The sequence below is a fragment of the Terrapene carolina genome, unplaced genomic scaffold (assembly GCF_002925995.2).
Source record: "Terrapene carolina triunguis isolate 2854851 unplaced genomic scaffold, T_m_triunguis-2.0 Scaffold58, whole genome shotgun sequence".
In the NCBI taxonomy this organism is placed as follows: Eukaryota; Metazoa; Chordata; order Testudines; family Emydidae; genus Terrapene; species Terrapene triunguis.
The window spans coordinates 15,427,292-15,439,885 of record NW_020664409.1 but is presented as its reverse complement, the minus strand read 5'-3'; the positions used below and the strand labels follow the sequence as shown (position 1 = coordinate 15,439,885).

At 38.0% G+C, this 12,594-nt stretch overlaps 1 protein-coding gene across 2 annotated transcripts in view; it reads right to left on the bottom strand.

Moving 5' to 3' along the window:
• MBP (myelin basic protein) overlaps positions 1-12,594 on the bottom strand; it is a 195,511-nt gene that overhangs the window by 16,703 nt on the left and 166,214 nt on the right. The gene's annotated exons all lie outside the window — the stretch shown is intronic.

The following is a 12,594-nucleotide window of genomic DNA, read 5'->3' as shown; positions in this document are numbered from 1 at the left end:
AGCTTGGGTTATACTGATAGCTCCTAATTGGCCTTATCAGTTCTTGTTCTCTGATCTTCTAATAGTGTCCAATCAACAATTTGCCATGCTGCTGATTCAGAATGACATATCATCGCAAAATCACAGACTACTCCTACACTCAGATCCAGTGTCACTACATCTCATTGTTTGGATGGTTTCTGGATGTCCTTGTTAGATAATGTTCTTCAGCACTACAGAATATCTAACTTCAGAGCAGGAAATAACATATTCTGCAAGTGACGTGTCTTTTATTCTGGGCATATCTAAGGATCACATACCTTCTTGGTGTGTTCTATTCCAATAATCTTGGATTACTTATTACATTTAAAGCACTTGGGTCTATCTGTTGCTTCAGTTAAAGTGATTTGGCAGTGATTTCAGCATTTCATCCACCAGTGGAAGGGGTTTCAATTTTCTCTCATCAGTGAGCAGATTTCTGAGGGGCTTAGTTCGAGGAGTTAGTCCTGGAAGAAAGATTGCTCCAACATGGGATTTAAATCTAGTGCTTTCTTCTCTAATGGAACTCCCTTTTGAATCTCTAGCAAGCTTCCCAATTCATTAATTTTGGCAATGAAAGTGTCATTTTTGGTGGCTATTGCCTCAGCAAGTAGAATAAGTGAACTACAAGCATTAATTATAAACCCTCCTTACAAGGCTTTTCATATAGAGAGGGTGACTGAGACATCATCTGTCCTTCATTACAAAAGTATTATTGCACTTTCATATCAGTTTATTATTTTTCCAGTCTTCCACGACCTCATTCATCTCAGTTGAAGTTAAATTACATATGTACCTTGAATGTCAAATGATCATTGTTATACTATCTGGATAAAACAAAATCTTTTTGTAAGACTTCAAGACTTTTTATTGCTTATAGAAATAAATCTAAAGGGATGGCTATTTCATCTCAAAAGCTTTCAAAATGGGCATCTGATTGTATTAGGACCGTATATGATATTAATAAGTCCTTTAAACATTCTAATTCATTCACAAGCAACATTGGTTGCATATCTAAGTTCAGAGCCAATACTGGAGGTTTGCAGAGCAGCTACCAGAACTTCAGCTCATAAATTTACAAAGCATTATTTGTTAATGAATGCTTCTCGATTGGTTGCCCATTTTGGAAGGGAGGTTTTGCAGTCTCTTCTCAACTCTTCGCACCATCTCAGTTTAGGGTGACTGCTAGCTAATCACTATGACTGGGATGCACTTGTGCAGTACTTAAAGAAGAAAAAGTGGTTACTTACCTCATAGTAACTGTGGTTCTTTGAGAAGTCTGGACATGTTGCTCCCATGGCCCACTTTCCTTCTTGCAATTCGGAGTCTTACACAATGGATTCTCGGTGGTGAAGGAACTGAGTGGCAGTTGCAGTCACTGCTTTTTGTGCCCTTAGGAGGCGGATCATGAAGACTTGAGAACAAGCATGACCTCTACTGGACACTACTAGTGAAAATGTTCCAAGCTATTGCACTGGGGCCACCACACACCATGACTGGGATCCACGTGTGCAGATATCTCAAAGAACCACAGCTACCACAAGGTAAGTAACCACTCTGTATTTTATATTCAGTCCTTATGAACAAGAGACAGCAGGTAGGAATTTAAATGGCAAAGCTTCACTTATTCATATTCCCAAGGAATAAAAATGAGTGCTCAAGCATGTTTCATGTCCCAAAATGAATCCTGCAGCGCCACTGTTTTAAATCATTCCTAGCTCCCTTCCCCCATCTTGAGCTAAATTATATTTTAACCATTTTCCTATGATTTTATCCTGCAGTTATCTAGTTAAAAAAAAAAAAATCTCGAAGCCTTCATTAATTAGACTTAACTAGACATTCTGCAGTGGTATATATGATGTCACTGGCTAGAGGCCTGTGAGATCCTGGTTCTTTGCAGAGTAAATAAAGTGGAATTAGAAAGTGAGCTGTGGAAATTGTCATGAATAAGATTTCTTATTTTCTCATTTTTTATATGTTAATAATGACTTAAAAATTAGGTGTAAATCACCACCTAGGTCTATAATCAGTTACTGGTATACAGCGTATGGCAGTAATCTGGTTTATTGAAAAGGATATCATGCAAAGTATACAGCGAATTAAGTATTATGGACATCGATTCTGCTGTTTGTAGTGCCAAAAATTTCATTACAACGGTTAGTTTTTTGATATGGTCCTTTTTAAGAGGGATGAGCTAGTCATGGGACCTAAAACCAGGAACTGGGCTGTTGTTCCTGCTGACCATCCTGTGACAGAGTTCAACAACTTGTTTTTATCAGTTCTCCAGATGCAGTGCTTGCTTCATGTATTAACTTCTGTAAACATATTATTCTAAATTTGAAGCAACAGGTAATTAATTACCTTATTTCCTCTTAATTTAGGATGCATTTGTAAACTACTGTATTTACTCCCTTTTTCAGCTGCACTTTGTGCTTTTTATTACTCTGCAGGCTCTAAGATTCAAAATCAATGAAAAAGAAAGTAAAATTGGAAAACCATTTCTTAGAACCACAAAAAACAAACAACAAAACCTACAACCAACCTATGAAAATCAGTTCACTGAAAGGCTATAGTGCATTGTCTGAGGGTGCTTAAAAAAAGAAATAACCCTGCTGAGTTATTTACTTAATTCTTGCTGTTATACAATTTTGTTAAAGTAAGACTTTAAATTAGTTCATCCAGTCAATGAGTTTTATATCAATACATGCTGAAGATTGCCATACCCTGGTTTACTTTTGAAGTAGGTGCTAGGCACTAATTGAAATGATGGGCACCAATATGAAAACCTAATAAATATGAAGGGCACACCGCACATCAACTATATTTTAAAAAGAGGCCATATTTACCCTTTGTTGCTTCCTTGTGATACCGGAAGTTTCCACTCCGTACAGTGTGATATTAGTCTTTATCACTAGATGGAGCTGTGACACACAGATTGCCAATTAAAGTTTGCAGCACCTTATCAGACAATTTCACAGGATTTTCCGTGCCTCACATCTATTATAAATGTTAAACTTCTACATCAGTTTTAATATTGTACACCACTTGCAGCTCCTCAGGTAATCATTAATAAGGCAAGATTAGTTTCTATATGTTACATTCAATGAACATGTTCACAAAGTCTAGTCTTGAATTGAGACCCTTTGAATTAATGAATTGGTTTGTGAACTCAGAGGGATTTGGCCATTTGCTTGCAGGTACATTTTAAAATCGTTTGCTGACATAAGAGAAGTGTGTGAGTTTTATGCTCATTGAATACTTTACATTGTAGTCAACAACAAAGAGCCAGCCTTCTGTCCAAACGGTGCATTCAGAAACTGAGACCTGGTTTACATCTAAAAACTTAGGCCATCCTAGCTACACTACTCAGGGGTGTGAAAAATTAACACCCCTGAGAGACGTAGTTAATCCAAATAAGACCTGGTATAGACACTGTTAGGTCGACGGAAGAATTCTTCTGTCAACCTAGCTACGCTTCTCGAGGGGGTGGATTACTACAGCAATGGAAAAACCCCTTCCATCACTGTAGCAGCGCCACCACGGTGCTTGTAGAGTAGGCATACCCAAAGACTCCATTCCCCAATATTCGCAGGAAGCTTGGTGTCGGGGCCTCAATCAGCTGATCCTAGTGAATGAACCCTGCTCTGTATTTCAGAGAGAGGTAAAAAGCAAAGGTCCCTCTGTTTGACTAGTTTCATGCCACAGCGTGTGCATTTGCCTGTTTTTGTGAGAACTTCCTAGACCTAGATTTCAATATATCAGTTTGTGAATTCATTGTGAAATTGGTAGATATAGTATCACTAATTTAAGAAAGAAGCTTCTAAGAATTTCTTCGGGAAACTTCGTTAATTAGCCAAGAACAAATTTTCATTTCACTTACTGCAGATACTGTGTATAATATATAGGCCAAATTTTTCAAATCTGGTTACCTTCTGGTTCAGGAGTGGCCTGATTTTTAAAGGTTCTGAATACCTGCATTTCGAACCAACTTAAATGAGAGTTGTGGGTACGCAGCACTTCTGAAATCAGATCTTGTCTTTGAGTGCCTAAATATGGGTCTAGCTTTTGGCACCCAAATTCAGAAATTTTGTGTCTAGTTGAGGTCTCTGTGCCATCATCTGAAAAGACAGTCAGAGAGAACACTCCTTTGGTAGTTTGTTGCTGGTGATATTTGGAATTCCAAGACCATTCATTTTATTCATTAAGATGGGCCAAAGCCACAATGTTTTGACTCGCTACATTACAACTACCCCATAGTTCAGATTTTGATGTCCCTTACTGCATGTGAAATTGCCAGTAGAAAATATGTACCTGGTTTGGTGTTTTGTTTTTGAACCTTTGCCTCCCATACTTTGAGGATTAGTTAAAATGTCTTTTTTCCCCTTGGATTTATTAGCAATGAGTTTGATATTTAACTCAGCAGCCACCAATGATATTGGTTTGTCCATAGCCATAACTGTATTCAGCATCTTGAATGGAACTACTCTCATGAATAAAATTACCAGTGCAGATTTGAGCAGTAAAATGTCCTTTTTGTGTCAGACAGCAAAGTTGCATTCTGCCACTGTTTCATTTAAATTTCATTAATATTGGCCTTACAACCTTGTATAATTGGGCTCTAAGTCAGACAGACATAAAGAAATAACCTTGAGTTTGTTGCAGAGGGAAATTGACAGACAAGCACTTTAATTATTAACAGCAGTTTTACCATTATATGTTCTCACTGTGCTAAAAATTTACCTCCATCCTGTAACTTACGTACTGACACTGCCCACATTAACATGCTCCAGGGACTGTGTTAAAGAAACAGCAAAGCCCACTTTTCAACTCCATATTGTGAATCAAGGTTTCATCCTCATTCAATCATATTGGGTTTTGGGCAAAGCGAGGAAGTTTCTAATTTAGTATTTATACCTCTGCCATGACAGACAGTAGGATTTTCAGGTAAAATGGGTGCTTAATTTAATATTTGCATAAAACAGGTCTCCATTTATGCTGGTTTATAAACCATAATCTGTTAGTGTACATATCACATCCGTTTCACTGTCTTATTCAACACTTCACCGAGAAACCAATACTATGCTTACTAGCACTTGTCATCCTTTTGTGGTTGTTTGATCATAATTGGTAGCAGGCATATAAATGGTGGTACTAAAACATATCCCACAAAATACTTGTCTGACTTCCCTTCGTACAAACACGATGATAAATCCTGCAATGCCTACTCATGCAATTCAACAAAGTATATTTTCAAACACACAACTTTTAATGGGAGTTAACTGCCATTTGTGCCTTTGAAAATCTTACCGTAACAGGATTGCTCCTATAAATACATAATAAATAAATAATGGCAAGTAAATGTAGTATCAAACCCCTAATTATCAGTAAATATTTAAAATGTATTAGTGGCAATAATATTCTGAAGATCAGGCTTAAATTAATTTTAAAACAATTTTTAACCTGTGTTATAAATAACATATCTGGAATTTAGATGAGGAAAACTGAAGTCATTTTTATAATCTAATTTACTTGTCACAATTTATGCTATTGTTTACTTTTTGAGTTTCTCCATGTGGAGGATGAAAATGAACTAGTTATTTTCATTGAGCTGGGTGCAAACAAACAATATGTGTTTTAATACTGATAAATGTATACATCTATGAATGGAGAATGCAGGCCATACTTACAGGATGGGGGAACTGTATCCTGGGAAGCAGTAATAATGAAAATAACATTGGGAGTTGTGGTGTATAATCAGCTGACCCTATGCACCCTGTGCGATACTGTGGCCAAAAGGGCTAATTCAGTCCTTGGATGCATAAACAGGGCAATCTTGAGTAGAAGTAGAGAGGTTAGGTTACCTCTGTATTTGGCACTGGTGTGACGACTGCTGGAGTAGTGTCCACTGTTGATGTCCACAATTCAAGAAGGATGTTGATAAATTGGAAAGGGTTCAGAGAAGAGCCATGAGAACGATTAAAGGTTTAGAGAATATGCCTTATAGTGATAGACTCAAGGAGTTCAATCTATTTAGCGTAACAAAGAGAAGGTTAAGTGATGATTGATTACAGTGTGTAGGTTCCAAATGGAGTACAAATATTTGATAATGGGCTCCTTGATCTAGCAGAGAAATGTATAATACAATCCAATGGCTCGAAGTTGAAGCTGGACAGATTCAGACTGGAAATGGGGTGTACATTTTAACAATGAGGGTAATTACGGTAACCACTGGAACAATGTACCAAGAGTTGTAGTGGATTCTCTATCATTGACAATTTTTAAATGAAGACTGGATGTTTTTCTAAAAGCTCTACTCTAGGAATTATTTGGGGGAAGTTCTATGGCCTGTGTTTTAGAGGAGGTCAGACTAGATTATTACAATGGTCCTTTGTGGCCTTGGAATCTGTGAACTGTAGATTATAGTCAGTTTCCTGGAAATTTCACGTTATCGCTCTCATGCATTAGCACAGTATCATTAGCATGAGCTTTGAACACTGAAGGAAAATGTTACTTTGGAATTAAAAAGAAGAAAAACACTCCTGGAAATCTTTCAATTGGCTGTACGTTTTGAAATAACTTTCTTTTACTTCAGGGCAAATTTGCATGACAGGGTCCTTTTCAGAGGAAACTGCTTTAAAATCATTTTACTGGTGTTATGTTTTCATTTAAAAAATAATCTGCATGAAAGGGACTCAATTTGTGATGAAGATACATGCCCATGAGGGACTGAATTGATACTTCCAGTTCTTTTTATATGGGCTACCAAACAAATAGCAACAATTATTGGCTGTTATTTAAGTTGGTCTTAATCTTCTATGAAAGACTGAGCACCCTCTGTTCCCACTGCTGTTGAGGGAGCTGAGAACCTTGCAGTATAATCTCCCTAGGGTGGGTCTGACCTAACAATTTAGAAGTGAAATGCTCTGTTACTAACCCCCCTGAGCCATCTAGCTCCCCAATTCCCTGCAACTGGCAGTTTAATGAGTAACTCATTGGTTTTGTTTTGCCAAATAGATTTAAGAATGCTCTCTCAATAACATCTCTGCTGTCACCAGTTTACATAAAGAACATGAAATAGGCTTCAATCCTGAGCAAGAGATTTTATTGTAATATAGAAACTTGTCAGCTACAACTTCCCAGGACTCATTTTCAACTAATCTTATAAGTGAAAATGGGTGAGGGGCTAGAGACTCTCATAATGAAAACGTGTTTAATAGAGTTGTGTATATTCTGCAAGAAGCTGATAGTATTATTATTATTTATATTAAAGTAGCAACTAGAGACCCCAACTGAAATTGGAGTCCCATTGTGCTAGGCACTGTATAAACACGGTGTACGACAGTTCCTGAATAGCCAAAAAGCCATTAAATGGGCAATAGCACAATAAGTCAAGGGACACATGCCAACTTGAGTTTGTGGCTAAAAGTAGAGTACCTAAATCCAAGGTAGGGCACTTTTAAATAAGTGGCTTGATTTTCAGAAGACTAACAATTTGTCTTGATATTTGACCTAAACTGTTAGAGGTTGAACTGCACAGCAAACACTGAGTTAAACGGAGATTTATGTGCAGCATGAACCTGTTAATAAGTCTATGGGTGGTATTCAGCATAAGTCATTTAAACTTACCTATTAAAATATTTACCTTTTAAAATAATTCAGAGGGTGCTTCCTGAATGGCTGAAAACATCCCCAAATCCAGTATCAATAGTGCTACAGGTCTCAGTACAATTGATGAAATCCATGGCATTCATGAAGTTATGGAATTATGCATTCTGGGATATCATCAGTGGACTCAGTCGGGCTAGTGAGACCCTTTGCTGCAGAGATCTCTGCTAAACTTATTTGTGCTTTGGAGTGCAGTTTTAATGCCTTTTTTGTTGTTGTTGGTAGGCCTTTGATGGGTTCATTTTGGGGGGGAAAATTGCATAAAAGTCAGGGTGAATTACACTGTATCTTTCCTTCCTCCTGGTTTCCAAATCAGAGAGACTTGCACAAGTGAATCAGGCAGGGGGGAAAAGTACCAGAATGTTATCTAAAGAAAATGTGAGAATGGATTATTATACCTAATAAAGTGAATCAAATGAAAGCTACCTCTCACAGTATACAGAACTCAACAGATTTGCTGTAATGAAAGGGACCAGTGGGGTTATCACACCTTGTGTGATGGGAAACACTACAGAAGCCTGTTATAATCAAGTGATGATTAGTGTCCATCTTTGATGTTAGAACATTCTTAACGAATACTTTAAAAGATTCCCCCAAAGTTACTGTCAGTTTAGGCTATTTTATTGTATCATTAATGTTTCTTTGGAAGATTAGGAATTTTTTTTTTTTTTTTGCAGCAAATGTCCATGATTAAGAAAATCACTCAGATGGTTTACCCAGTATTAAGAACACTTAAGTAGCTATGCTGGAGGTAGTAATATCCTTACAGACTGCAAGTTGGTGGTCTTTTTCTGTTTTCATTAAGCAGTGCAATGAATCCAAATCATCTTTCTGGTGCTTAAGGTGAGTGTTTTGTGCAATCTGGGAAAATTAAAAACCCCTCAGGTCTTTCTGAGCCATACAGGAATATATATTGTTGAGATTCCATCTTACATTGAAAGAATATAATATATTGGGATTGCGTCTGAGTGTTGAATTCAAGTGTTTTTACTCTTGTATATAATTAATTCTATGTGTACTATATAATCTCTTTCTTTTGTTGGTTTATGACCTTTTTCATATTGAAGATGATCCTGTATTGAAAGGTAGAAATTTGTTAAAGAATGTCAGACTTTGTTTCCATCATGGTATGTGTAAGAAACACAAAAACAGCTGATCTACAGTTCATCAAACAGAAAGAGTAAAGGTTATGGCCTTCACTCAGAATGAAAGCAACAATGGAATTGCTTATTGGCAACAAGTATCTAATATGTCATATTACCCAAGAGTGTAGTAAAAGTTACGAACAAGTTGCCTGGATCTCTACCATTAGTATCAAACCTGCTTATGAAATGTGCAGTAGCTAATGGTTAAACCCAACAAGAAGTTTATATTGATAGTGATTAATGGAATAAAATCAGCTCTATGGGGTTTAAGTGGTGGACAGGATTTATGCTGGTCTTCTGCACAGGGGTGAATTTCTCCCTAACTTATAATACAGCAGTATAGAGCATTGCTAGAGATAAGTCTGAACTGAACTCTCAGATCTGAATGCTTCTGAACTTTGGGGAAGTTTGGTTCAAACATTGTATTAAACCTGAGCGAACTGAATTAAACCCTGGATCCAAATTCTCGTCCGGAGAGTTCAGATTCAGAATTGAACTTTGTGCATTAGGCCCACCTCAAAACATAATGCCAAATCCTTGATTCCTGAATAGAGATTGACAGAGAGGAATTGTGCATGTGAATAGGGTGAAACTTGGTGCCAAAACCTGAGCTCCTTAGTCATTCCTTCACTTAGTGCTTACCTTGATAAACTCGTGTTTGCCAGGTGGGTAGATGTAGACTAGAAATATTCATTTTGAACATGTGAATTCAGGTGTCAGCGTGCGCACACTACACTTCGATAAAAACACCTATTTCCTTCATGGAAAATATGGCCCAGTCTTTCTTAGCAGCACCAAAAATTTGCTGCCACCCCACGGCTTGGGCACAGATGACAATGGGCTCAGCATTCGGGGGAGGGAGAGCTCAGTGGTTTGAGCATTGGCCTGCTAAACCCAGGGTTGTGAGTTCAATCCTTGAGGGGGCCACTTAGGGATCTGGGGCAAAATCAGTACTTGGTCCTGCTAGTGAAGGCAGGGGGCTGGGCTCGATGACCTTTCAAGGTCCCTTCCAGCTCTAGGAGATAGATTATTATTAATTAATTATTACCATTAATTATTATTATTCGTGTTGGCTGCAAATAGTAGAAGTTGGTACTGCATTTCAGGAGCCTCACCCCTGACTGTTGTTTAGCTCCCCTAATGAGCAAACAGTGGGACGGCATTGATTTTAGATGAAGCTGAACACTTTTTTTTCATATGGCTCACATGCCTATTGCTTTACATATCAGCACTGCAGAACTATGGGTACATTTAGGCAAGAGGTGGTGCTCTCATTTTAACTTGTTAGCTAACACCTTTGCAAATGCTATTCTAGACACTCCACAAATGTTTGTGGTTTGCCTTTGACAAAAATCGAGTGAAGACACGGCAAGCATAGTATTTCAGTGTGTCAGCAGGATGCTTCTCTTTTCTCCACCTGCTGGTCTGAAACTGACAAAAGTTAACAATTATACCATTTATTTCATCTTTCACTTTTTTACAAAAATTAACTCATTGAACCCCACAACTCACCAGTGAGGTGGGTAAGCATGGTATTATCCTGGTTTGAGGAAACTGAGGCAGATAGGTCAAGTGACTTCCACAAGGTGGCACAGCGGGTCATTTGCTAGAGAAATAAGACTACTTTAGGAGTCCTAGACCAGTAATGAATATTTATCTCCCTGGGAAAGATGATATAGAGCCAAAAAGATAGGAGGAGAGAATAAATGATAGAGAGAGATGATGACAGAGTAAACAGTAATACAATTGACTGCAGAAACAGACAGGTAATAGTGATGATCCTGAGTCACATTTTCACTTAACTGTGTTGTGGTGTCCCATGTAATCCTCAATGCACTGTGGAATAAGTTATAAGTGGGTTGTAAATATTTGCTTTGTGAACCATTTGAACATTGTTGCTTGGACAATGTTACTTTGTGATGGATCTTGAATAATTCATTCAGCCAGAAAACATTTGAGAGTTGAACCTGGCACCTAGAAAATGCTAGCATAGCTTTTCTCCCTTCTCTATGCGTTTCCCCCCCTCCCCATTTCAGCTACCTAGTTTTACCCAAGCTTGTTTTCTACTATCCATGTGGTTTTAGGGGTGTGAAAAATATTGGTGAGAACTTGCTTATGCTTTTAGCTGCCCAAAGGTATTTTGACAACTGTAAATGAAAGAGGGTAACTAGAGAGAAGGGGTTTGTTAAACAGTTAGAGATCAAGCATTCTGTCTTTCTCTACACAATGTAACAGTGTATTTCGCAGTCATTGTTAAATTGCTTCGACAGAGAAAACTTGCAACTGTATGGAGGTCCTGGTAAAAGAGTTAAAGGAAAAAAGATTATTGGATGGAAAGTTGAACTTAATTTCTCAAATATGAAATGAGTAGCAACATTTCTGGCTGGAGAGTGGGTATTATCAGGGGCTGGTTAAGTCCTGGAATTTCATAGTTTTAAAAAACAGTGCATGTAAAAAACTTGGATGAAAATTTCAAATGAAAGCCAGAAAACTTTGCTAATTATACCTACAATCATGGTACTAAAGGGCAGGAAACCTGGACTGGATTCTTGACTATTGCAGGCTTGTGGAGTGACCTTGGCCAAGTCATTTAACCTCTGAGTTTTCTCCATAGGTTAATAATATCTACCTCACAAGAGTGCTGCAGGGTAAGGTCATTTTCTGTAAAGCACTTTGAGAGCGTGGGATGGAAGGTGCTGTGGCATTTGAGAGAAGAATCATTGATTATAAAAATTGGGGACATAGCAAATAATGAACTAGTATAGTCAGATACCAGGTCAGCTGGGCCAGTGAGTAGAAAATACAATTTAAGGCAGTCTAATCTAGTCTACACTACAACAGTAGGGCAAATTTATGGCTGCATTAAGGAGCAAAGAATGTACTGGATGATGCCCTCTTGTGCATAGTGGGTGAAATTCACTCCTACATAGAGAAGGCTTTCGTTATCACATAAATCTCACCATTTGCTCTTGAGTGGGATTAGTTTGTGCCCAAGTCCTCTGCACAGGGTGATATTCACCCTTTGTGTGTGTATAGTTTGTTCACTTTGTAGGAAGGTTACTGTTGCTCCAGGGAGGGTTCTGTGTATTTATTTAAATATAAATGCCTCAAACACTGGGTATATCATAGCAAAATAAAATCAATATATCATCATGCTCTGCTGGGTGACAGGGCCCTGGTCAAACAGGTAAGTCTTGCTTTGCTTCCTGAAGTTGGACAGGCCCAGCATCTGGCAAAACATCAGAATGAGTTCCAGAGGCCCTCTACCCAATATCCTGTCACAGATGCTGAAGCTGTCATCACTGCTCTGACAACAAGAGTGACCAAGTAAAATCCTTTGTTCCAATCAGATACTAACAGGTCAGTTTATTCGTTTTTAGAACAGATTCATCTGAGAGGATGTCGTCTTCTGGAGGGATATGATGAGGAAGATGATGATAAAGGTCCTTTTACTGGCAGAGGGTTCAAGACCAAGGGAGCTGGATCTTAAAAATTTTTGAAGAGTATAATGGTTGTTCGGGCAGAACTGTGTCAAAGAATAGCTTATGGAATACATTGCTGAGCTTCAGAGAAAGAGGAAGCAATTCACAGAGCAGGAAGCATAGGTTCAGATCAAATGTAAAATGCGTGTATAGCCCAATGGATTCTTGCAGTCTGTCACTTCATGTTTTCAAAATTATCCATTCAAACAATTCTTGATTTTCACCCCCTCCTCTTCTAGTCTGGTTTCCAAATAGTACTTGCTCTGGGTAATAATCTTGGCAGT